This window comes from Mauremys reevesii, linkage group 18 (genome assembly GCF_016161935.1).
Source record: "Mauremys reevesii isolate NIE-2019 linkage group 18, ASM1616193v1, whole genome shotgun sequence".
Lineage (NCBI taxonomy): Eukaryota > Metazoa > Chordata > Testudines > Geoemydidae > Mauremys > Mauremys reevesii.
Genome location: NC_052640.1, coordinates 3,482,038 through 3,507,333, shown reverse-complemented (window position 1 = coordinate 3,507,333; position 25,296 = coordinate 3,482,038). Strand labels below are relative to the sequence as shown.

At 55.0% G+C, this 25,296-nt stretch overlaps 1 protein-coding gene across 5 annotated transcripts in view; it reads left to right on the top strand.

The window, feature by feature from the left end:
* The window catches only part of FAM222A (family with sequence similarity 222 member A), a 107,324-nt gene that overhangs the window by 22,503 nt on the left and 59,525 nt on the right, over positions 1–25,296 (top strand). Inside the window, exon 3 of one of the 5 annotated variants that reach the window (XM_039505472.1) lies at positions 251–467. The exons of the other annotated variants lie outside the window; for them this stretch is intronic. The gene's annotated coding sequence lies outside the window, so the exon portion shown is untranslated. The remainder of the gene's footprint in view (positions 1–250; positions 468–25,296) is intronic. 5 annotated transcript variants of the gene reach the window in all.

Below are 25,296 nucleotides of genomic sequence, written 5' to 3'. Positions count from 1 at the left end.
CCGGAAAGAGTAACCTAAGCGTGCCGTCTGCGTTGCCGCCGCTGTGTCGTGGTTCTGTGCAGGGGTGCTGGCCGGCTGGGGCACTTGCCTTTCTGACGGTGCAGGCTGGAGCGCGGGGTGAATTTTGTGGTCTGCGTTAACAGGGTCAGACATGTGTAGGTTGTGCTCTGTGTGTGTGTGTGTGTGTGTGTTGCCGCAAAGGCTCTGTGCAAACATGTTAATTTGTTTTCTTTCTTCCCTTGCCTTTCAGTATAATTGGTTGCATTTGAAGTCTTTGTGAAAGCCTTTGATTATAGTAATTTCAGCAGTGTGATCTACCCTGGATTCCTTCCGTAGATTCTTTCTCCGTTCAGGCACTTGGGGCCTGTAATTACATGAGCCAGTGCAGCTCTACCTTGGTTTGCAGCGGAGCTGGGAAAGAGTTGGGCGAGTTGCCCTCTGGCAGCTGCCGCCCATGGTCTGGGCAGGTGAGCGGCGTGTCCCTGGTGTGACGCTTCAGGAGCGCGCGAGATGTGCGGAGTGAGCAGCTCTTGGACACACAGTGGGCCAAGTGCAGGGAGTGTGGGCGTAGCAGAGCCAGGCCATTCTAGGCCTCTCTGTAGAGACCCAGTGGCTTGGCTTAGAGCCCTGCTCAAACGGCAGTCGAGGAGCCTGCCGAGCTCTGCTGAGCCCCCGTCGCTCTTCGAGCCACGTTTGGTGGGGGGCGATCGCTGGGGAGACGGGAGCAGAGGGGCTAAGGGGATTTGTGCTACTGAAATGAAACTCAGCACTAAGTTCTGCGAGTCCCATGCAGAAGAGCCATGCAGTGCAGGCTGAAATGCGTGCAGCACAGCTGGGAATGGGGATTACTGCACACAGCACGGAAAGGGATGTAGTGGTGTGTGAGAGTAACTGGGTTAGCGTCTTACTCAGGGTCTTCCCGTTCAGGACTGGAAGCCTGGCTGGAGCAGTTAGCACTTTCCTGTGGCTGTCTGAACAGATGTGGTTTGTGTCTCCTGATGGCTGCAGCCTGAACCGGAGCGGCCAGTGCAGGGTGGCAGTGGGGATCCCCAGTGCTCTGACCCTTCCCTGCTGCTTGGCAAAATGCCTCTGTGTTTGCAGGCTCCCCGTCCTGAGCCTTCATTCCTGTGTGGCAGCGTCAGGGTCCCAATGCAGTGGGAAAACCCACCTCCTCAGGGGAGAGGAGGAGGAGCAGTGCAGGGGCAGGCAGGAAGCGGTTGAGATTTCACACCGCCTGGCTGGCCCTCGAGAAGCAAAGCCCCCAGGGGCGCGGTGCCACCTTGAAAACTCTTCCCATTGATCTCCTATAAACGTGCGGCCGCCGGAGCCAGAGCTGTGCCCGGGATTGAAGCGCGGCGTAATTGTGTCCGACAAGCGTGATTTCTTTTCAAAGTGATGGCGGTGCGGCTTTTTGAAAGGCTGCCCCAGAGGCGGCATTCCTCCCGCGCGCCCTGATCCTACGTGACTTAGCGAGTGTAAAAATTAGGGGAAATCTGTATATTTTAAACACCGCTCGCTCCGCCGGGACCCTCAGTTAGTGACGCGCGTGCCCTGGCCCTGCGACTCCGTTGGCTCCTTCCTGTTCCTGCTCCAAAATGAAACCACCCAAGTCGGCGCTTGACCTTTTGCTGGTGTGTCTGCTGCCTGGCTGGGGTCTGACATTTTGTTCCTGATCCCACCTACTGACCTTCTCCTCAGAGATGTGTGTGCACACGCCACTTCCAATTACTGACACCCCGGTCAGCCTCTTTCAGCTGCTTTTCACCTCGCTCCGTCTCGCGGCGAGCTGCGCCCGGCCCCTCCCGCTCCAGGATGACTTTGTAAATGGAAGCAGACAGCATCCCGGCAGTGTGTGTGTCTTTAGGAGCCGGCAGGAGATAAGCCCTCCTTCTAATCTAGCCCCGGCAGCACATGGCTGCTCTCCGTGTCACCTTGGGCCTCATGTTTATCCCCTTCACGTGGAGAGCCACTAACCAACTGCCCCCAGACCTGTCCACGCCAGGCAGCCGCTTCCGAATCCAGCACAGAAGAGGCAGCGAGGCTGGCCAGGAGTTAGTGCTGCAAGAACTCGTCCTGCCAGGGGAGGGTTACATGGCAGCTCTGCCGCATACTAGCTCTTCTCCTGGTGATCACTGGCCAAGGAGAGCTGCGTCTGAGCACCGCGGGCTGCGGTGCCAGGGGCTGATTGAAGCAGGGGCCAGTGTGCTGCCAAGTTGCAGTTCTGTCCCGGCCAAGGTGCTCTGGGCTCGGCCGGTCTCTGATCCGTTCTCTTCGGCGAGCTAACATGGCACCCGACTCCCGAGGCCGCCTGCTCACGTTGGGAATGGAAATCACACAATCCGGGTTTATGTCAAGATCGTTGGGGGAGCAAACCCCCTAAGTGTAGGGGCCTGGATGAAGTGGTTCCCTCAGGGTTTTATGCCGTGCCCATCCCTGTGGTATCTGAGCCCTGATATCTATTCCAAGGTAGGCGTGGCTATATCGGATCAGACCAGGGCCCACCAGCTCCAGTATCTGGTCTCTGACGGTGGCCAGTGCCAGCTAATAGTGTCATGGGCCGAGTTCCCCCATTTAAAATATCAAGATTCCCTGGAGCCACCAGTTCCAATCAAGGCAGGTGTGACTTGTCCCTTCCTGCTTCCAACTGCTCTGTCTTTGGGCTCAGACCTTCTCACATTAAACACAATTTGCTGACTCAGCTTTGCTCCAGCTCCACCCCAACAATGGCAGAAAGTCCCTTCTACACCACATGCCCTTTAAAAAGCCCTTATCCCTGTTTGAGTGAAAGTTGGCCCCAGCGTCTTTTCTCCTCTGTCTCCTGAGCGCCGATTGGCTGTTGCTTTTCTCCTCAGAGGTGGCTGCATTTCACTGGTGCTGTTTGTGATGCACGTTGCGGATCCTTCAGGCTGGGTTAGGGTGACCAGACAGCAAGTGCGAAAAATTGGGACTGGGGGAGGGGGGTAACAGGAGCCTATATAAGAAAAAGACCCAAAAAATTGGGACTGTCTCTATAAAATCGGGACATCTGGTCACCCTAGGCTGGCTTGTCCTATATAAATGCAAGATGGTGATTTAGATGCATTCAGCTCGTGTTAAACTAGACTCCTCTCAGCACACGGTTCCCTGATCAATAGTCTGCAGAGGGGCTTCATTTGTAATTCCACCTTTAATTTTTCCATCAGATGTCTGTCTGTCTCTCTTGTGAGAAGTCAGTGCGTCCTTGCACAGTTATACCAACTGAATGGCAGCACGTTTTCTCTCTGCTGGCTATTTATAGAGGGCCACTCAACAGAGCGTCTAGGGTGTGGGCCCCGTACCCAGTTGCTTTGATTGTTTTCCCGGTGATCTTGCTTTATGTCAGTTTGGGCGTTTGAGGCTGGTGGATGGGAGTGACATTCCAGGAATCTAAGGTTACTGTAGGAGCAAAAAATCTTCTACCTGCCTACCTGAAATCAACACCTCTGGGGAGGAGGGGGCTGCCATGGGAGTAGAGTTGTGCCCTTCCCCTATGAGTGACGTGGGACTAAAGAAATCTGGGCATGCTATTTCCACCCATTCTACTGGACATCGGTGGTGCATTTTGCCTGTAATGAAGTAAGAATTGTAGCTCATCGGTATAGCGAGGCCTGGAGGCAGTGTTATTGGATTCAGTGCAGTGCTCTGATTTCTCAAAAGTAATGTCGCCTCTGTTTGTTATGTTGCACTTTATTCTGATAAATTCTTGGCCATTCCACCTGGGGTTGCATCTGCGCACCCTGCTCTGGCTGCCAAAGCGAAGGCTGTGACCCCGTTACGTGAGCTTACAGCAAATCCTCCAAAGGAAGGGAAATGGCCCTGTAAAGTGGCGTAAAGGACAACATATAGTCACTTTTTAAAAGGGGTTTTATCAGCTCCAGGAATTGCTAGATCTGTGTTCTTGCAGTGGTTTTAAAACAAAAGAAGATTTTTTTTGTTTTTGTTTTTTCTAAGTATCTTTCTTGAGCATTTTGCAATAAAAAGAAACCAAAATGAGGCCTCTTGGATTTAAAGATTCCACAACAGTGTTGTAAATGCAAACGCAGCATACGTGAGTGCGTGGCTTTTTTGTTTAGCTAAAATCCCTTTCCAAAGCAACATAAGTTAAACCCAAAAGCCACTCATATTCCAGGAGAAAAGTCAACCCAGGGAGTTGTATACCTGTCTAACAATAGCCATAAAATTCACACCCCTGCTCACACCAATATAACTTGCCCGTGTGACAAGCCCTGAGGGAAGTACAAAAATCAAAGTGCTTCAGTGTTGAAAAGTTTGGCTCCATACCCCAGTGCCTAGTGTGGGCCTGCGGTGACTCGAATGTGACTCAACGGCTGGTCTTCTGTGGTGCCCCGAGAACACTGCCCTCCTGTGCCTCCTCGTGCGTTGCAGAACTAGGGCCTTCGATGGCCAAGATCCTCCTCGTAGCCAAAGGTGTCGCTAGTAACCGAGCTAAGGAATTTTCTTCCAAATTTTCTTGTAGTCTCTCTCTCGGCCCGGTTCTTCTGCCACCCAAGTCAGCAGCCATTACGAAGGCATCTGAGACATGTTGGTTTCGAGGCTCATTATTAACCTGTTAGAGAGCTCTTCCTGCTCACTGCTAAAATAGATCTTTAATCTCTGCCCAAAATAGCTCATTTGATGGGAGGCCTCTTTAAAGCTGACACACAAATTTCACCAGGCTGCCCCCCCCCCCCCTTGGTGTCTGCAAATGCTCAGTAGCACTTGGGTTGTTTTTTTGAATTCTGTTATGTACCTATCGGATACCTTATTTCTTCCATCGGATCATTTGTAACAGTCGCTAGGCAATTTACTCCCATTCTCTGATTCAATTTACTCTTTGTGCTGTCACAGCCATTTTTCTGTGCAGGGCTGAATTTTTAAAGGCCTCATCCCATCTTTTGTGGCCTCATTGAGAAGCGAAAGAGTTTGGGTTTGTTTTTAAAACCAGCACTTTTCGAAGTAGAGTTGGAAGGGAAAACATTCGGTCGGAAGCCGGGGAGCAGGACAGAATCAGTGGCGTGGTGATTCTGTGGAAATTCCCACGGGTGTCTGTTTTAGCAAAGTCCTTATCATCTGGGGGTGAGTGGGAAACCGGAGCCTGGTACTAACAGCCCTGTAGCTTTCTTGGAATTGAAAAAATAGCGAATGTTGAATCCATCCATTTTTTGTTGCTGATGCTGCTTGTTTTACTTCCTTTGTCCCTCTCCGGTTGGACAGTGAAATTAGACTGAGTTTCACTTCCGAGACCTGCAGTGGCTCAGTACTTCAGCGACACACACACACACACACACACACACACACACACACACACACACACACACACACACACACACACACACACACACACACACACACACACACACACACACACACACACACACACACACCTGTGCTGAGAAACCTGCAAGGCCCAGCACTGGGGGAGGCGGGCGGAAGAGTGTAGCTTTTGCAGTTACTCTGGACTCTTCTGCCTTTTGAGTTGAGTTGACGTATGAATAGTTTTCAAAGTCAGCCCAAGGCCATGTTAAGGAGGTCATGGCAGAGCCTAACTTCCACTTTATTGCTATCTTAATTAAAAGAACCATTCCAGGAGGACGAAGGATAAGCCACCAAGCCGTGCTGGTTGCTTTGCTGCTCTTTTAATTGAAGAATCGTTCCAGCAGGGACCTGCTTTGGGGTTTTGTCAGGTTTTTTTGACGGGTGTTTTGCATAAAATAATCTCCCCCAACTCCCCGGGTTTTTGAGCTGTGAAACTCCTGGTCTGCGCGGCAACCTTGGGCAGTTTTGTCTTTTTATTGCCATGGTGTTAAAAGGCAACGGAAAGAGGAGTGGGGAGATGGCAGCCAAAGGTTACCTCGCTATGTAAGGGCCCGGTGGGAAAGGGGAGTGGGGTTGATGCCCGCTGGGGGCCTGCTTTGCAGGATGACGTTCCCCCAGCCAGAGGGAGAGGGACCCAGTGCTTAATAGCACACTAATGCGTGACCTTCTCCCTGAGCCCCAAGGAGGGGCTTGGTGGCTCCACCGGTTCCTTCTGCTGCAGCCAGACCTGGGTGAACGAATGCAGTGTGAGCTCCCTGTCCCCACTGGCAGCAGGGAGGAGGGAAGAGCCACAGGCTGGCTCTCCCCGGAGGTCATGTGAGCGCTGACCCATGGGAGAACTAGTGATGGAAGCATCAGGCGAGGCCTCGTGCGGCTGGGCACTGCCTGGCACTGCTGTACTCGGTGTAGCTGTCCCTTGCCTCGTGCTCTTCACCAGCTGCCCAGCTGGGCATGGAACCCGAGTCTCCTGAGTCCCAGTCCAGGACTCCAGAGGTCCCGTCGCCACCTCTGCTTTCTAATGACTCCTGGCCTCCGACTCTGGCTGTGGGGGCATCTGGGCCAGCTTCCGGCCGCTCCTGTGAGAAGCAGTGGGAAGCCCATTGCTTGTGTCTAATCACGACCTCGAGCTCACTGTGCTCGGGAGCTTATCACGCAGTGTTTTTCTTAGAGCCCTGGCTCTTGGAGGCATGAGAGTCCAGGGAAATTTTGGTTTTCGTTTAATATATATATATATATTTTTTAAATAGCAAGTTTCTTGCCTTCAGTGTTGTGGTGAAAAGCTTGATTGAAAACGTGACCCCGAGAAGCTTAAAAGGCAGAAGCCAAATAACCAGATCCCAAATTCATTCATTTCTTTTAAATGGCCTGGTTTGGGGGGACACTGGCTCATGAGTGAGGCCCTAGCCATGCTGCCGACCACTGGGGCTTTCTCCGTTTCTGCACTCTGAGGCCGTCCCCATGCCCCCCCGAAGGACGGCCGCTAAAAGGTGTGGGAGCACGGCCAGCATTAACAACGCGCATTGAGAGATGCATTTCGCTTCGTGTCCTTCAAGTACTGTGGGCCCAGCTCCCTGCCCCTGGGGCGACACATCTGGCCTGGGGGTTGGCACTGTCAGGATGGGGGCACAAGCTTGGCTGAATTTTAACTTTGTAAGGGGTGCTGGAGTGTCAGGTTCTCAGGACAGGCCAGAGTACCAGCAAATGGGTTAAAACTGTAGTAAACAGAATTATCAGATGCGTTGGGGAAGAGTCAACACAGCTTTTCTAAAAGGAAATCGTGCCTCACCAATCTATTAGAATTCTTTGAGGGAGTCAACACGCATGTGTACAAAGGTGATCTTGTGGATAGAGTGTACTTGGACTTTCACAAAGCCTTTGACAAGGTCACACACTTATTCCTGCTGGAATTCTGCACCACTGTGCAAGGCAGAATTTGCGCAGAATTAACGTTCCCTGCAAAAAATTATTTTTGCGGCACAGTTTTGATTATAGTGATTACCAGCACTATAAACGCACCCGGTGCTTTGCCGGCATGCACGGGACCTGTTCTCAGTCTGAACCAAGGCAGACTAGACCAAAACCGCAGTGCAGGCTGGGAAGAGAGGGAGGGTATTACCAGGCAGGGTGGGGGGGTGGAGAGAGGTTGATTGGTGGGGAGTGTCTCAGCAGTGGGGGTGCTAGATGAAGCCCGGGTCATGGCTGTTCAAACCTTTGATTAGTCCCTTGCGTCCAAATGCCATCCAGATACTGCGTCCAGCATGGCAGCGACGGGTGCGGTACAAGAACCGTAGAGGAGAAAAGAGCACACAGTTGTTTTTCCTCCTGGTGACTTTCATGCCAAGCATTGCTTTGGATTCGGTCTCTGCTAGGAAACGGGCCTGTCGCACTGCACAAGTGGTAGCAGCAGAGACTAGTGCAGAGGGGCCCTTGCATATTGCTGTCTGTGCTACAGCTCCCCATGCTGCTCTCACTGGCTTCTCCGTTCCAGGGGTCGCCTCGCCAAGGCCTTCCAGCCGGAGCAGGGACTGCGCCCCCCAGAACGGATGTGCCATTGCGGCCCGGGGGGAGAGTGGGATTAGGCAGCACCAGCTCAGTGCAGTGGTTGCGCCCTGCTGGCATTGCCTTGGCAGAGCTGCACACACATTCTTGCCTGGGCAGAGATGGTGGGGCCAGGGCCTTAGGTACAGACAGGTGTGCATTAAAGGGCTGTCCCCTGTTAGCCTCTCCTCAAGGAGTCACCGGTGTCTCAATAGACTAGTTTCCAGTTGGCTGGGGGCAGGGCTGTTTGCTCCCCCATCTACCACGGGGTATTTGGGATTGAACACAATCTGCCTGTGAGCTTGTCTGCCCGCTGAGCCGTTCCCCGCTCCCTCTCCGAATTGGCAGCATGCAGGGCAGGTCAGTCACCTGCTCTATGGGGCGGACATTTGCTCTCTCTGGCCAATGGGTCTGCAAGTTGTGGTGGGTGGGACAGTCAGTGGGCAGGATCAGCTGGCTTCCTTCTAAGGAACAAGGCTTTGGTTTCCATCCAAACCTCCCCAGCTGTAATAAAAGGAGGAGCAGTGCAGGCCAGGGATTTAGCTGGGCTCAAGAGGCAGCCCAAGTTGGCCTTATTTGTAGCTGGCATGAGCCTGGGAAAATAATTGTCCTTGCAAAGCACTTGCTGCCTTTTCCTGGGGACCTTTAACCAGGTTATCTGGGCCTCCAGTCGACTAGCTGAGCCTGCTCCCGCTATGCGCAAAGATCATCCTTTAAAGACCAAGCAAGAGAGGAGCTGGGGCAGAATCTGGCAGTATGCAAATCCATCTAGCTATTACCAGGTGCTTTCATTTCTTATTCCTGTCTCTGTCACGGTGCGGGGGACGGGGAGGGTGAGCTGGGTGAAGGGCAGGAGAACACCTCACCAGCTGGCTCAAAAACGTAAAGAAACCAGCTAAATAATAAGCAGGAAAATAATCACTTTTAGCATCATTCTCCATTACGACCCCCAGCCTCCAGTTTTAATCAGAGGCGCCTGTGTTGCTTTAAGAGCTATGGGTTTTAAAGATCACAAGAGGGGTTAGAGAAAATTACCCTTGACTCTTACATGCTAATGTAATCTCTAACCAGATCTTCAGTACTGCAGCTAAAATTGCTTTTTAGATTAACATTTAATTATTAACAGGGCTCTCTGGAAGGCCTGGGGCTTGTGTGTGCGAGAGGGGGGAAGAGCAGGGAGCTGGCTGCTCTGAATGTATTAGACAGGCCTGATGGAGACATTTGCAAGCCGAGAGGGGAAGGTCGCTGCGCAGCCGATGGTAACGCGCCGTGCTTTATTGCAGCCCTCGGCAAGGTGTCGTCAAACTTTCGTTTTGGTTTTATCTTCTATTTCCCATAATTTACCGAGGGGTGACCTTTCCCATGTTAACTCATTCCGGGACCAAACTGTCAGCGTTGCTAATTGACTGGCCTGCCCTTCTTTTGCCCGCCTCCCTCCCCTTCCCTGCCAAGGGTGAGCATAAATTACCTGGGAACTTCCAGCCCAGAATATCTGGGAGAGAGGCTGCTTGGGAAGCCAGGCTTCCTCCACCGCCATCCCCAGCGCTGCCGGCGTGTGTCCGTAGAGCGGGGCTGCTCTGAGCAGAGACACGGGAGGGGTCTGAGTGCAGGCCTGAGAGCCTGGACTCGCAGTGACTCTTGATGGGGGCTTTCAGGCAGTCACTCAACTGCTCTGACTCAGTTTTCCCTTCTGTACAATGGCGATAACGTGTGACTTCGTATTGCAGTAAAGCCCAGAGACCCCATTTCACTAGGTGTGGCACAAACGCAACTCGGCCGTGCTGTCTAGGGGAGGGGATTTGGAGGCAGTTAGAAGGAGCTCTGTTCTGCCGTGGTGTACTTCTGGGGAAGTGCCACCTTTCAGTTCCTCTCAGAGTGGTTATTCTGCCTGATAGATCTCAGCTCTCTGGGCCCTAACCCCTGGCCTCCACTCCTCTGATCCGCTGTCTGGAGCGTGGCTACCTCCGTAATATCCTTGCCTTTCAGCAGCACCTTTCATTGCACCAGGGCTGCTTGGGGCAAGGTGGAGTGTCGGTCTGGAGCCTGTCGTCCCCGGCTGCAGTCTGCCCTGTGTGTACGCAGAGCAGATGCAGACTGCAGGGTTTGGGGCTCAGGTGTTGTGCACCATGGTCCCCTGCTGGCTTTTGAACCACTGGGATGAGATCCGGCCATCGGACTCTGCCGCTGCTTTGGTACAAAGGCAGGCGCGATAACGCCCGCGGGCCGCAGCTTGGGGAGCGGGTGGTGAGCAGGAAGTGCTGGCGTGGTGACGGAGATGGCTGTGTGGCTGTACGTGCTAGAACGTTGGTTTTCCCCGCCGGGCTCATTACAGGGATGACAAATGGAGTTTGGCCAGCTCAGCCTGTGCTAGGGGAGCGCGTCGCTGCAGTCACTGCCCTGACGCTCGGCCGCAGGAGGAGCCTCTGCAAGCCAAAAGTGCTTTCTGTGCACCAAGAGGAGGCAGCTCTGGCCTCCCCCCGCGGCCTCTCCCCTGCTGGGGGCGCCCTAGCCACCTGCTGGCAGAGGTGGCTGGAGACAAGCCGTGGGTCTCTCCCACCTTCCACCTTCTTGGATCATTGCAACTGTGCTGGCCCCACTCGGTGGGACTGGGCGAGGCAGCCTCCTCCCACTAAGCACAGACCTGGCCTCATGGAGTGTCTGAGCCTGCTGCTGGGCCTGGTGGGAGCATGGATCCTCTTGGGGCCGAGCTTTGGTGCCAGGCAGGCTCCCTGCTGTCAGCCGGGCAGGGGAGGGATGGCTGGGAGGAAGGCCAGTGCAAGCGACGGCTGGCTGGGTGGAACGTCCCGGCTCTTTGTGGCTGCAACAGCTGGTTTCTGCAGCCGCGTCCTCAGCTACCAGCCTGATTAAAGTGCTTGAAGATGTACATTGATTATGGAAAAGCAATTAAAATAACGAAGGCAGCTTTGAGGAGGTGACTTGGGCGTGGCACCTTTCCTGAAGCTGTCCTATGTGTGAAGGGGGCAGCACCAAACGGGACAAGGCCATCAGGCAATGCCACTTGAATCTCTCCGTGCTCACCCAGTGCTGCTGGGCCGTTTTGGCACCATTGCCACGGTAGGGTGTGCTGGACTGTTCCCACGCTGCCATGGGCACTGTCCAGCGGAAACCGAGCAACCGCTGGGACTTGGCAAACTGACTGCAGGAGAGGGGCTGGGGGAAATGGCTTCTTTAGGTCCCGTCCAAACAGCTGTTTTCAAACACGCATTTCCTGCCCCTGTTTGAAACCCAGACATTGGAACTCTGGTTATTATCTGTATTACCATCGCCCTGAAAAGTCCCAATTGAGAGCCAGGCCCCGTTGTGCCAGGCACTGCACCCTGAAGAGCCCACAGTCTAACGGACCGGGTGGAGATTGGCAAGGGAAACTGAGTCACAGAGTGATGCCTCTGAGCCACCCGTCGAGCATACAGGCGAACCTGACAGTAAGTAGAAGTGAATTGGAGGGCTCAGATTTCATTATCCAAGCTGGGAGGAACACAGGAAAGAAACCACTAAAACTCCCCTCGTAGCGAAAAGTAACCTGTGGTGCGGCCATTCTTGCTGCTCTGCCAACAGCAGTACTGGGCTGTTGCTACTCTAGGGAAGGTGCTGTGATCGTTTAAAACAGTCTCTGAATTGAACGTGTCTCTTAAGCCAGGCCCAGAACGTTCAGATCAGCCAGAGCTGGCCTGTTCGATGGGGGATGCTTTGGTGCAGCGCCTTGGACGTACTGACCCACCTCGGTCTGTGTCTTTACTAGCACCCTCCTGCAGCTTCACAGGATGCTGTCAAGAGCTCTTGGGTTTCATTTCCTCACCTTTGCTATGACTCAGTTTCACTTTCGCATTCTTGCAGGTGAGCCTGATGCTGTTGTGTCTGCGGGTTCGTAATAATGCAGGGCCAAGCTTGGGAGTTATTTAAAATAGATATTTTTTTGATCAGTTCCTGAAAATCCTTCTCTTCCTCTTGAGTTTGTAATGGCTCCTTTTCTCTCTCCCAGTTCCCAGAATTCCCTTCTTTTCTGGTTCTTATCCCACCCTATCCCTGTGTTACTGGAGCCCCTTCGCCGGTCACAGACACTGGACTGCCAGCCCCACGTCCTGTTAGACACTGCTGTGCTGGTGATGGTGCGTGCCAGGCGAACTCCCGCTGGGGCTGCCCGGGAGGGGGAGGCTGCTCATGTGGCTAATGCTCAGTCGGCCCTGTTGTAGGAGGGGGCAGTGCCATCGCTAGGTCCTTTCTGCGCTGCAAAGCTGAGTCACCCGAGTGCTGGTCCACTCCTGTCACTGTGCTGGGCCGCAGCTGGAGTTTTAGCTGAAATCGGGGAGGGGGGAGCAGTTGGGGGAACATGCCTGGGCCACCTTGGAACAATCTGTGCTCCCCCCTCCCCCTCCAGCTTTATTTGCGTCTCTGCAAGGATGGCACAAATGACAAATTGGAGCCGGCCTTGCTGCAAAGATCCCCCATTCTCTTCGGAACAAGAGGCCTGCTTCTAAAATCCCTTTTAGTCATTGTTCTCTCCAGGCGAGCGGCACAAACTCAATTCAGCCTTAGACTTTGAAAGTTCCTATTTCTTCCCCCTCGTCACATTTTCTTTTATCTAAATCCTTGCCTATGAAAGCCTCTATCGACAGCTGCGCTGGCCTTATCTCGCAGAAGGGACCTTCGTTGAGGCTCTTGGAGGAGATAAGAAGGTCTTATCAGCCTCTGATGTCAGAGAAGGTGCCAAAGCGTTCTGTCATTGGAGCTTTAGACATACGGTATTTTTTTATTAAAGTCACAAAGACCTTGGGCTTATAAATAGTCTGATTTAGAGATAGGGCTTCAAAATGAGCAGGCCCTGGAAAAAGACTGTGGAATGGAGTTAATAAAGGAGGGAAGTGCCCCAGCCAAACATCCAGAGCAGTCAATAGAGAACGGAGACCCTGCTTTTCAGCCGAGGATGTTGGATTTGCCTCTGGCAGCCTGGGCCCAGGAGGAAGATCCAGACTCTCTTGGGATCGGGAGGAGGCCATTTAAAGACCCAGCCTGCCGTCTGCTTTCTGCTGCACCCGTCCTGAATGGAATCTGCTGACAGCTCTGCTCCACTCTCACCAGGTCTTCCTGGTGCGACTCCTGGGGAGCGGTGTGGAGGGAAACGTGAATGTCTCGATTCCTGGGCCAGTTCTGGCGCTGGAGCAGCCTTGCTGCACAGGGAGATACCCGGTGAAATGCCCAGGTCAGGAGGGCGCTGCTGCCTGCTGCCTCCCCAGGGAGGGGAATGAAGGGGCACTTCCGGAGCTCCTCAGTCACGAGGTGTTTTACAGCGGGGAAGAGCCAGGGGATTCTGTTAGGGGAATTGGGACTGAGCTGGGCCGGGCCGTGCTTTCATCCCCACTCCTCATCCCATCAGTCTCTTCCTTCCTTTCCCCACGTGTTCTCCCTCATTTACTCCAAAGCATGCTGGTCCTGGGTGGGCAGTGATCAAACCTCATGCTCCAGGGTCTTGGCTCATTGCTGCAGGGGTCAGGAAGGGACGCGTGCACACATAGCACTGCACAGGTAGCCAGGCAGAGGGGGGGGGCCTCTGCTTTCTGCCGAGGCATCGGGTATTGTCCTCCGTCAGAGGCAGGATAGCAGCAGCGACTGATCCCTGTTCCCACGGGGAATGGCTGCTCTCTGCTCTCTACGCGCTATCCGTGATGGAAGAGGATCATTCCGAGCCCTGGCCTAAGTAAAGCTCAGCAGGAGCAGTTTGAGTCAAACAGGGAAAAGGGACAACGTCTTCGGTTATCCCAGAACAGCCACCTGCAGTAGCAGGAAGCCAGATGGTCTCCAGAACAGCTTATCCCCCCAGAAACCCTGCAGCTCCCAACGGGTGTGAGCCTGCACTTAGTGCCGCAAGCTAATTCCCACCCCCCCGGCCACTCTCACGGGGCCCCTGAGGCCTGGTCTCTATGGGGATTTGCCCCTGTTACTGCCAGCTGCAGCATGCTGCTGCTGTGGCTCCATCCGTGCAAACCCCTCGTGTGCAAAGAGCCCTGTGCACACCTGCTTGGAAGAGATCCCAGCTTGTGGGAGCCGCGCTGGTGTGCATGAATGGCTGAAAGCGCTAGTGTAGACCGGGCCTTCATCTTGCATTGGTTCTTCCCCACCAGCCTGTCCCTTCCCCAGAACTAGGGGATGGTTGGGCTGCCGGTGAGGAGAGGGTTGCAGATTAATAGGAAAGAGAGGGTTAAAATCTCCAGGTCCCCCCGTCCCGTCCCATCCCCCCGCAAGCCACCCCTCAGGTTGGGATGGGGAAGGAGCTGTTTGTCAGTAATGAAGAGTGACGTGACCTTTCCTAATGCAACTTGTCAGAGCGATTCCTGGTCCGGGGGCGGGGATCTGCACTGACAGCACCTGCTACCGCAGCCTCTGCTCAGCATGTCCTCCTGCGCCAGGGGAAACCCCGTTCCTCCGGATGGGTGAGGCTTGAGACTCTGAACAGGATGAGAAGAGCAGCCTTGTGGGCCCTCCCCCTGGAGAGTGCGGCAGAGGAGAATGGCAGTCCACTCCCAGTGAACGGTAGGTGCCTAAATCAGCTCAGAGGGTGATGCTGCTCAGATGCTCTGTGGGCTTTAATTCTTGCCCTGTGGAACATCTAGGCTGGAGCAGACACCTACTATCGGGAGGGCTACGCCTGCCCCTCCGGGTGCAAGGTTAACACACAAGACCGAGGAAGGTCCCGCTGTGAGGTCTAGGAGCAGCTATGTCAGAGCCTCCCTCGGCAGCTGCTCGGAGCTTTCCAAAGCAGGAGCAGGATAATCCTGCCAGATTTGCTCAGCTTTGAATACTGGGGTGGAACTGACCGGCATCTGGCCACTTTCACGCTGCTGCTGCTGGCTAAACCTGTGAGTTCTGGAGCAGCCCGTGTGCAGGCTGGGGGGCCGGCACTGAAAGGAGTCCCACTGGAAAGTTACCTTGGCAGCGGTAAGGACTAGAACACTCAGGGATAGCTTAAATGAAGGGATTTGGTCCGTTCCCTCACCAGGGAAAGTTTCTCCTCTGTCAATGGCCAGTAGCCAAGTGGCTGTTTCAAGTATTGAGAACACATTTCTGTACATCCATGGCTCCCAACTTGCAACGTACACAAACCCCCTGCCCTGTGCGCAGGCTGAGGAAAGGGGGCTAACCCTGCAGATCTCCCGCTCACACCTCAGCTCCTCTGAGCATGCTCAGCAGAGGGCGAACTCGGGGCAGGTTAGCAAAAGTGCTGAGTGTCGTCTTTCTTGTGGCAAAAGAGCCAGAGCAGCTTGAACTAAATCAGATCCTGCTGATTGGAATTAGTTCAAATGCAGATGGAGCTAACTAAGCTAATGGTAAGCATTTGAACAGCCCAGTGTCCAAGTCCTGTCAGCTGATTCAAGGGCTTTTCTGAAAAGCATTAACGAAATGCCGTCGAGTGGACAGATGCCTATTGTGCGGTGGGGCCATCTCCGCCCTCTCACATACCGGGTGCATTATGTGGGCCTGGCTTGCAGCACAATTATTATGCAGAGCTCTACAAATCTGCAGGATCAGTGTCCTGCTGGGTGAGGACCTGGCAGCCCTTTCAGCCCACGGGGCACAAGCTGGGGGGGAAGGGAGAAGGTCCGGCCCCCCGTGTCTGTGTTGAGGAGCCTTAAGTGTGTCACTCCGATCTTTGGCACAGGGCCCCGATGGCTCGTCCTGCTCTTCGGGGCTGGCCTGGGCTGCGCGTGGGTACCTGTAATGGCCTTGCTGCTACTGATGACACGATTGGCTGGTGTCCCGTCCATTTCCCTCACTCAGGTGTGACAGCCCCCAGGCTTCTGCCAAGTTGCTGACACGGCCCCTCACGCCCACCGAGCTGGGGCCTGGCCTTGGTTTATGGCCCCACCTGGCTTTCAAGGGCAGCCTGCATGTCCCTCAGGGCAGCGGGGAGAGACGGGCCTGCCCGCGTCGCCCTGGGGATTGGCGCTAGCCAGCAGGGCTGGCAGCCATTGCTCTCAGGGCCCATAGCGTGGGGTTATGGAGCCGTGTGTTCTGCTGCCGCGGCTCCTGCCAGTGTCGGGCTCTGGCTCGAGCGCCACAGGGAAGCGGGTTCCCTGCTGTCGCTGCCCCTGGACTGGGGTGGGGGGGAGGGGTTCTGGAGCGGGCTGTGCCGTTTCCCCCACGCTCTGGCACCCTTTTGCTTCCAGCTTAACGGAGGGGCCAAGATGTGAGTGCGCCATGGAGACTGGTTCCCCCTTCATCCCCTAGAGGAGCTTCCTCCATGCCGGGGGCTGGCCTGAGTCCTGCTGTGTGGAGCCCATCCAGCCGTCAGGGCAGGGGCTAGAGTGTGGGCACTGCCGACCTTACTGTGCGTTTGAACCAGTGTCCGAGAGGAGCACGAGTCTCTATTATCCAGTATTGACCCCCGAGCCGCCAGCCCTCTGCTCCTCTGTGCCTTAGGGCATGTCCCGGCTTTACCCCAGTGTGGGTTGCTCCGAGGCTGAGGAAGGCAGGGCGACTGGAGGGAACACGGGCTGGCTGACACCACTGGCTTGTGCTAACTCCCTCGGCCACGCAGGTGCAGCCCCGCTGCCTTCGGAGCCGTTCTCCCGCTGCATCCTCAGGCAGCTGTCCGGGGTGCAGCGCGCCCAGGGTGGTGTGTTCGGGCTCAGTTCCGACAGCCTCCAGGGGCCTTGCTGCCCTGCTCCACGGGCCCCTCGCTGGCTGACGCATTGCTGTGGTGATGGCCTTACCCAGGCGGCGGCTCCAGGGCTCGAGTTCAAACGGGGAACCAGTTCCTGGTCGCTATAACCTGCTGCAGGGCTGAGTTCTCCCAGCCAACAGGCTGTGCTGGAGAGGCATGAGGCCAGGCTGAGGCCGGGGTTGTCTAGTGGCAGGACCATGTGTCCAGTCCTAATAAACCTCAGGCTCTGCCCTAGGCCTGGGCTGAAACTGACCTTTGAAGTCACTGGAGTGCTGCATCTCTTGGGCTTCCTGTAGGTCACCTGTTGCAATGTAGCCCGTCGCTGGTGTAACACCTGGGGGTAGAGACACTGTTTTCCCTCTGTTAGACTGGGCTGGTGATTAGAGGCGTGAGGTGATGAGGGCTTGTGTGTGCAGCCGCAGAGTTGTCTGGGCTCTGGACAGTGCTGTCCTTCCAGGCTCTAAGAACTAGCCTCTTTCGTTCAGTGGGGATCCAGAGCCGCTGCCCATGGCCTAAAGCTCTCAGAACAGAGATTTGGGTGGGAGAAAATGAGGGGAGTTCAGCCCTCAGTGGAAAGGCTCAAATGCCAATCCTGGGATCAGACCTCTAGAGAGTTGAGTCCTGAGGTCTATGTGTATTTGCCTGTCCACACTGTGTCCAAGCACAAGAAAGGGCCTGGGCCTCTGGCTTCACTTCCTGAATAATCAGCCTTATCAGCTTGGCCTCAAGATTTCAGTCCTACTTCAGGATGCACCGAGAAGGGCAAGGTCCATGGTGGGGAGGCGTCTCTCTCCTTGGTAAGCAAATCCCACAGTCAAACATTGGGACAACTTGGGGTTCCACGTAAGCTCCAAACATGCGGCTTATAGGGAAGCGAAGGAGCCTGATCTCTTGGCTACCAGAGGCTTCAATCCTCCTCCAGCAGATGCACCCCCACTCCTGTGCTAGATACCCCAGGCCTGCTGTGAGCGTGGGGCTGGCGGGGGGGAGGTGGCAGGGGTTGGCTCCCCCAGCTGCGTTAGTATGCACAGGCAACTGTAGCAGAAAATCTAATTTGATAATTAGCGTAGCTGCCAGGGCTGCTTTATGTCAAAAGCTGCGGCCTTTTTGCCTTAAAAAAAGAGCATGAGAGATAAATCCCTTTCATTTCAGCAGATGCAGTTAACTTGCCCCTTAAGCCTGACTGCAGCAGTGCTCATCAATACTGCATTAAAGGGGATGGCACTGATTGATGGCCCATCACAAACTGTGTGAGGCTGTGCCCAAACCAGGGCACCGGATGGGAGAGGCCTCACCCCAGGGGCCGGGGTACAGTCGCCAGGTCAGCAGTTAAACCGCGGCACGGGCAGGGTGTGAGCTGCAGGAAGGATGGGACCCAGGTGACCGGGGTGTGATTCCTGGTTCTGCTGCACACGCTGTGAGACACCTTGGGCACGTCACTGAATCTCTCTGTACTGTGGGGTAGTGACAGCTCACAGCGGGGGGAGAGGATCGCTCTTTGAGGGGCTGTGATGCTGGGGCCCAAATCCAGGATCACACACCTCTGAGGGGAGAGGGAACGAGGAGATGAAAGGAGCCAAGGTGATATTGGGCTGGTGGTCAAGGTGACCTCCTTAGCCGAGAGATCTATTGGACTGGCACAGCTCCCAGAGAAGGGGGAGATGCCCCATCCGTTGGGACGCTCGCCATTCGGCTGACCTGGAGAGTAGACGCCAGGGGGCTGATCTCGATGTGCCTTTCCAGGGAGCTGGTCTGGGGAACATGGCCAATGCCGCCGGACTGGTGGAGGCCAGTGCAGCTTTGAGAAGCACTCAGCCCGTGGGGAATAGTCCGGACTGTGGGTGGGGGTTTCCCTTTGCCGATTTGACTCCCCGTTAGAAGTGTGAGGTGCTGTGCAAAAGCTGCCACGTCCCAGCAGGAGGCGCCAATGTGACTTCTTCTCAAATAGAGGGAAACTGATCTGGCAAAGGAGGTTCAGGGTAGCAGCCGGCGCTGCCTGGGGAGGAGAGCTGCTGCTGCTCCTTTGCACCGAGAGCTGGCAAGGAGATGCCTGAGCCGCAAGTGCTGCTGGGCTGGGAAGGGTTAAAGGGTGATGAGACAAAGACACTTAAGGACAGAGGAGCTGGTGGAATCATTAGCACTTGGGGATGAGCATCTCGAGCTGGGAACCTCAGACGTTATTAAATGTGCCCATTAATATGGGGTGAAGCTTAGCTTAGCTGTCTAAAAAATTGTCTCTGCTAAGAGTTGTGTGACGCTGGGTGACTGGGGCAAAATTGTGATCTGAATTAATCGGTGGCTTTATTTAGTCTGGCATGTGGCTTCTTTGTCTTCCCAGGCCCTGCCACGCTGCTGCTCCAGCTGCGCCTGAGCTGCCACCGTTGCTGTACAGCCAGGTTGCTTTGGCCCTTTGAGGTCTAGGGTGGGCACGTCGCCGGCTGCAGGGGGGTGGTGGTGGTGGCAGCGCTAGCAGGCGGGTAGCACGCAGTGGAGTTCAGATGCTGCAGTCCCAGCCTGGAGGGATTTAGCGGGAGACCTTGCAAGTTTCCAGGGGAGAGGCTGCTATTGCATCCTGGCCTGGAAAGTTCCTTAATCATTTTGTTACGGTGCTTCTGAGTAGGGCCAAGGGATGCCCCGTCAGGTTTGCTCTCAGGCAGCACTGGTCCCCTGGACTGGGAGCCTGCAGGGAGAATGCTGCCTGCTTGCAGCTAATTACAGAAGTATCAGTTAGCTGCTTCCTGTAGGTCCCAGGGAAGGACAGCAAGTGTCTCGTCTCAGTCCCATGTGCTGCAGCAGAATGGGCGGTCAGCATTATCCGCACATGGGCCAGGACCCCATGGAGAGCAGGGATGCTTTGTTGGCAGCCTTTCTAGGAGAATCCTGGGAGCTGCTCCAGCCAGTACTGGTAGCTCCATGTTGCATGGTGGTCCCTCTGGACGTGATACCCTACAGCGACTGTGCTGCCACTCAGATGAGACACAAAACCCAGGCTCTGACCCACTCAGTCACTTACGATCATGTGTCTGCTTCACTAGAGGCAGGGTATCAGTCCTGCCCAAATCTCTGTCATTACATTTTCACCTCCCTAAATTCCCACCTGGCAGTTTCACTTGGACACATGATTCTTCCTCATTTCCTGATTTCAACTATGTGCAGTGCTGCTGTGAAACAGCTACCGTGTTCCAGCACAGAGGTGGCTGCATTCCACCGATGGGTGTAATTATTTCTGCTTTGGGATGCAAGGGCCAATAGAAATGTAAAGCATTGTTATTACTTAAAAACTTTAGGGCTGCTTCACTTGTCCTTTTTTTACTTGTAGTAGCTCCTGCTCATGTTAATGTGACTTAGTTGTGACTATCCACTGCTTCCCATATGCCGATGTGCACACCTCAGGGTGACATCGCCGTCAGGCCTCCCCCTTGACCCGTTCTCCTAAAGAGACAGCGTCCAACAAGAACATTCTGCTCTGTCCAGGTTCTTCTGCCCTCATCACTGCAGCATCCAAGCGCCTTCCAGTTGGGCATTAAGTCGTGTGACCAGCATCGGTCACGTGTGGTTGGTCCTTTCTCCTTCCCTCTCCCAAGTGTGGGAGTTGCCGTGTGATTTCATGTTGGATGTGCATTGGCCTCGGTGTCCATATTAGCCCAGCCAGGCGGAAGAAGTGCCACTTGTACTTGGAGTGGAAGGTGGGGAGGGTTGTGCTGATGCTTAGATCTGCGGGCGTTTGGTCCAGTCTCAGGCCAGCTCCTGAGAAAGCTCTGGCTCCTGCCCAGACGAGCTGTACTCGAGTGGCTGCATTCGGCCTGAGGAGCAGTGTTTTCCCTCTGGCTCTTGGCCTGAAGCTTTAGGTAGCTTTTAGGTGTCTTGAGTCCAACCTGTTGAGTGCCTCAAAGATCTGAGTCAAAGCCTTGAGCTTCCCATTGTATTCCATGGGGTCACATTTTGTTACAAGGAGCATCACAGATGGCTAGAACGGGGAGATGGCTTTTTCCTCTGCTTTTGTCCTTTGTTTTCTTTGTGCATCTGGCAGCATTTTTTGCCGTTTCTCCTGCGTTGCAGTGGGCCTGGCCCAAGCGCCAGCCAGCTCCCCCCTGCCAACTTTGCCCCTCAACCCTGGAGCATCAAGAGCCTGCCACTGAGACATGGTCCCTAATCAGCGGGGAGTCTCCGAGCACAGCTGTGCTCGGGCCGCCTTTGCAAAGGTGCAAGCGCTGGGTGCGTGGGGAGGAAGGGAGCCAGCTCCCTTGGGTGAATTGTGGGGGAAGGACAAGGGGAGAATTGCAGTTGGCTTTCCGAGGTGACACCAGGCCAGCAGAGGTGTGCACAATGCAGCAGGGGAGAGAGAGCTCTTTGTGTGGGGGAGGAGGGGATATGCTTTTGCTAATCAGGCAGATGGTGGCTACTCTGCAGCAGCCCTGGAGGCTCAGTGGGGTTTGCAGGTGGGGTTAGCCGTCAGACAGCATGGGCCAGACCCAGGCAAGCTGGATGCCTACGCTAAACCAGGCAGGGTCAGTGCCTTCCTCTTTACCCGGGCTCTGTGCGTCCGTCCCTTCTGCCCGTCCGTCCCTGCAGGGGCAGTCTCTTTGCTCTGTCCATCTCTGCAGCGAACCCCCCGCTCCCCCAGCTGCGTCACCCCCTGCACTGTGTGACGCAGCGTCGGATGGGCGCCTGCACCAGCGACTGCAGGCCGGGCGTGCCTGTGGGCCAGGATGGTATCTGGGCTGGGCCTGCCGCACGTGCGCTTACGCTGGAGGCGCTGTGAACATTTCAAGGATGGGGAGATGGGGCCGGTCTCCAGGAGGGATGGGGGCTGAGTGTAGCCTGCCATGATCTCGGCCTAGGGTCCTTGCACAGTCACACAGGGAGTGTTGCAGCTCAGAGCCCTCTGCCTGCATCGAGTTCTCATGCTGGATGGCTAGGGCTGTTCTATCCACTTCACGCTCTCCCTTTGGTACCTGTCTGTTCTACCTCCCCTTAACCTCCGCGCACGCACAACACTTACTGTTGGGGGTTTCTCATGCTGCCCTGGGACAGCTCTCCCTTCCAGTTCCCACTGAAAAGGGTCAGCCTGTCGCAAAGGTCACGCACTTTCCTTTACCGACAAAGCAGGATCCTTCCTGGGGGGACTCCCTGGGGCTGGGGCTTACTGGGATGCTCATGGGAGTTAGCAGGGAGCTGTTACTTCAGTGCCTGCTTTGATCGATCGTCCTCCCGGCTTTTACCAAACTTCAGAGGGTGGTGGTGCAGTTTGTGCGCGAGCGAGCAATCTGAATCCTCGCTCCTCGCAGGGCTGTGTAATGAACCCCCAGTCCCGGCGGAGATATGCGAGCTAGCGAACAGTCAAGTGCATTCAGTCTCTGAATAAGAAGCACTTCATTCTCTTTTCAAACTGTATAATTTCTGCCTGATTGTAATGGCATATTTTAAAATTACCAGAAATCAAAGCCAGAAAATGGATACTGCTGCTTTTACTGTGAGCTGCATTAACAAGGGATACGTAATGCATGAAATAAAAACACTCCTTTTTTTTTTAAGACAGTAATAGGAGAAAATTGGTTTTGAAACTGAATAAAAGTCCCTTTCAGAGGAAATCATTTCTTTCAGGGTACCTTTGCTGAAAGGAAAATAGTGAATAATGAAAGGTGGTTACATGATTGTCTTTCATTTAAAGAGAGGCTAGGACAGATGGAATCTCAGCAAAATACAAGATTGAAATAATTGCGTGGTAACAAGGCGCTTGTTGTGAAATTAGTATCTTAAGAAAGTCGTGAAAAGGCTTTTACTCATGAATACTTCATTATTAGTAGAAAACAGCCCAATTTGGGTTCTCCAGACACCTGTTCAGCATGAAATAACTTCTTCCCATCCCCCTGCCCCAACCTGTCTCTGAAAAGAGTATCATGTTTGCTGAACTTTTCAGCCCAAACAGTTCTGGGGGAGGGAGACAGCTGAGATTGGCTCTAGAGTCTTGGAGGACTGTTCTCAAAGGCGGATCAATGCCATCGCTGAAATACTGGCTCACTCTAACCAACCTGCTGGGCTTTCTGCAGCGCCTGCGGGATGGACTTTCCCTCCGGGCCCCGGGGCTGGCGTCGGGGTGAGCCTGGAGGCTCATAATGACGAGCACTGGATTATGCATAAATAGCAACAGAGGGAAGTCGCTGCTGCTGAACTCCTCATCCACCATCGCTGGAAGGTCCCTCCTTGCGGGTCGCCTTTTCACCGCAGGGAGAGAGCCTGTTTGTTGCCCCCTCCTTTGTGAAGACGTCTCACTTTTGGGACTGCAGGCTCGCCAGGGCAGTTAGGTGCAGGGAGAGCTCCGGGCTGACATCCCTGGGGACGCGTGGGGAGCCGGCACAGAGGAACATCCCCCCCCCCCCCCCCAGGCGACGTTACCCAGTGCTGATAAAAGCCTGACGTGGGGCCTTTGGGTTGTCCCGCGGCTGGTTATGGTGCCGCGCTCGGAGCCCTTACCAAGCCAGCGTTAGCGAGGCCGGGGAGCACATGGGAGGTGTTATGCCTGTTGTATGCAGCAGCGTGGGGAGGTCTGGGGGGCTCCGGAGGGTTATGCAGTAAATGGAAGCTAGTCCCGGCTCGAACTAGCCTGCGCCGTGCTTAGAGCAGGGACGGGGGTTCTGGCCCGAGGGCTGCACTGGGGCTGGCAACCTGGCTGGGGTTAGGGCTTGATCCTGTTTTCCTGTGGTCTCTGTTAGGGTCAGTCGCAATCTCCCCACTGCTCCAATTTGCCTCCATCCTGCTGCCGCTGAAGTGGGGCAGTGTGTTTTCCCACCTGGGCAGGTAGCAGGCAGCGCCGCCCAGAGGATTCAGGGGGCCTGGGGCAAAGCAATTTCGGGGGCCCATTCCATTAAAAAAAAAAGTTGCAATAGTATAGAATACTAGATTCTGGTGGGGGCCCAGGGCCTGGGGCAGATTGCCCTGCTTGTCCCACCCCCGCCCCTTAGCTCCCAGGCATCTCTGGCACTTCCAGGAGGCACCAAGCTTGGTTGTGATGAGCTTCAGTCTAAGGCGCCCTGTTCGGCCTTGCTAAGGACAGGCTGACCAAGCAGCTGGCAGAACAATGCTGTCCTCAGTGCACCAGTGGGAACCTGGGGCAGCCGTGCTGAGCATCCCTTCCCAGCCTGTGGGAGTAGCCAACCAGCGCCTCGGCCTGGGCAGGCTGGGACTCCCTGAGGGAAGCCAGAGCCGGCTGGATTAGCTGGGCGTAGGCCAGAGCACGGCTGCACTTGAAGGTTTTGCAGTGACACCGGTAACAGGTGGCGGTTTCCCTTCCCCATGTCGCTGCCTGGCTCCAGAGGTGGGGCCAGTTCTGAAGGACGAATCTGAGGGCACGTGTCCCCGAGAACCAGTTCCCATTTAATCATCAGCCCTGTCTGCATCTGCCCTCTGCTCAGAGGGCAGGAAGTTACACTGGCTACTCTGCAGCCTGCCTTCCCGCAGGGGAAGAGCGCTCCTGGGAGGAGTGGGGGGAGGCAGGGAGCGAGCAATCCACGTGTGTCCAAGATCATTTGTCAGGTCAGAGCCGAAAGCAAGCGACTTCCAAGAACGTCTGTCCATTGTGCTCAGGAAAAAGATATTTCTATAATTGCTCCAACACAACCATTAAGCAGTGCACTGCAGTCAAAGCAGATTGAGCGGATATTCCAGCTTCAGCCCCCGGGAGGGGGAAAGTGTCTACATAGGGGGCAGGGAGTGGGAGGAGGGAACTCCTTGGTGCAGCAGGAATTGCGTGGACAGAGGTGATCCGCAAGTCTGGTCCCAGCAGAGGAAGGTATCCCAGATGGATGGGTGCTTCCCTCGCCAGGAGGCTGACTGGGGCTTACCTAGCTGGCCTGGGAGCCCCCTTGGAGCAGGCAGCTCCAGCAGTGACCTGGGAGACATCGATGTACAATAGCAGGTATTTAAGAGCCATTTCCTGGGTCAGCCGGCTCCTGGTCAGCCAGGGCACCCTCCATGTTGAGTCCGTTCTCTGCTCGTGAGCAGACGCCCCCGGAATAAAACGGGCAGGTTGGAAAAGCCCCCGCAGGCAGTTCAGGAGTGTTGTTAGTTAGTTGTTACTCAGGACTGAGTTTGGTGAGTGCAGCCTGCTCTGGGGGTCCTTCGAGCATCTCCAGGCAAGTGTCACTGCTCGCTGCCTTCCCAGATAGGCCTCAGCTCCGACCCCCTGGGGGAATGGGGAATTGAGTCTCTCTGGGCCGTTCATTCCTGGCCATCTCCACTGATGCCACCTGCCAAGGGGCCAGCTGTGGTGGTGGAAGGCACGTCAGGAGCTGTCTGCTGGGAAGCGGACCCTGCCGCTTATTTCACATCGGCCTTTGAGCAGCCATCAAAGGGCGCTGCGTTTCTGGCACTGCCAGTCCGATCTGCCCTGGGAGCAGTGACCCACCATTTAAAGGCTCCAATCCCCTGAGCCTCGCTCTGTGTCCTCAAGAGAAGTGCCCTGTCGCTGGCCCGTCCGGCCTGCAGGCCAGTCGTGCATGGCATGATGTGCATGCAGCCAGGTCACGGTACCAGAGCCATGGCCTGAGGTGGTGCTGTCATGACAGGACTGACTGTTCTCTGATGTGGCAGGACACAGGGCCGGGCCTGCTAAATCGGACAGCCTGTAATTATGCAGGCTATGTGTATGGACAAGTGTGGCTAGCAGGACGTGTGCAATACAAATAACATGTATGTGACATAGATGTAACTCCAGTGTGTCCGGTCTATTCCTCACGCTGCAGCAGAAC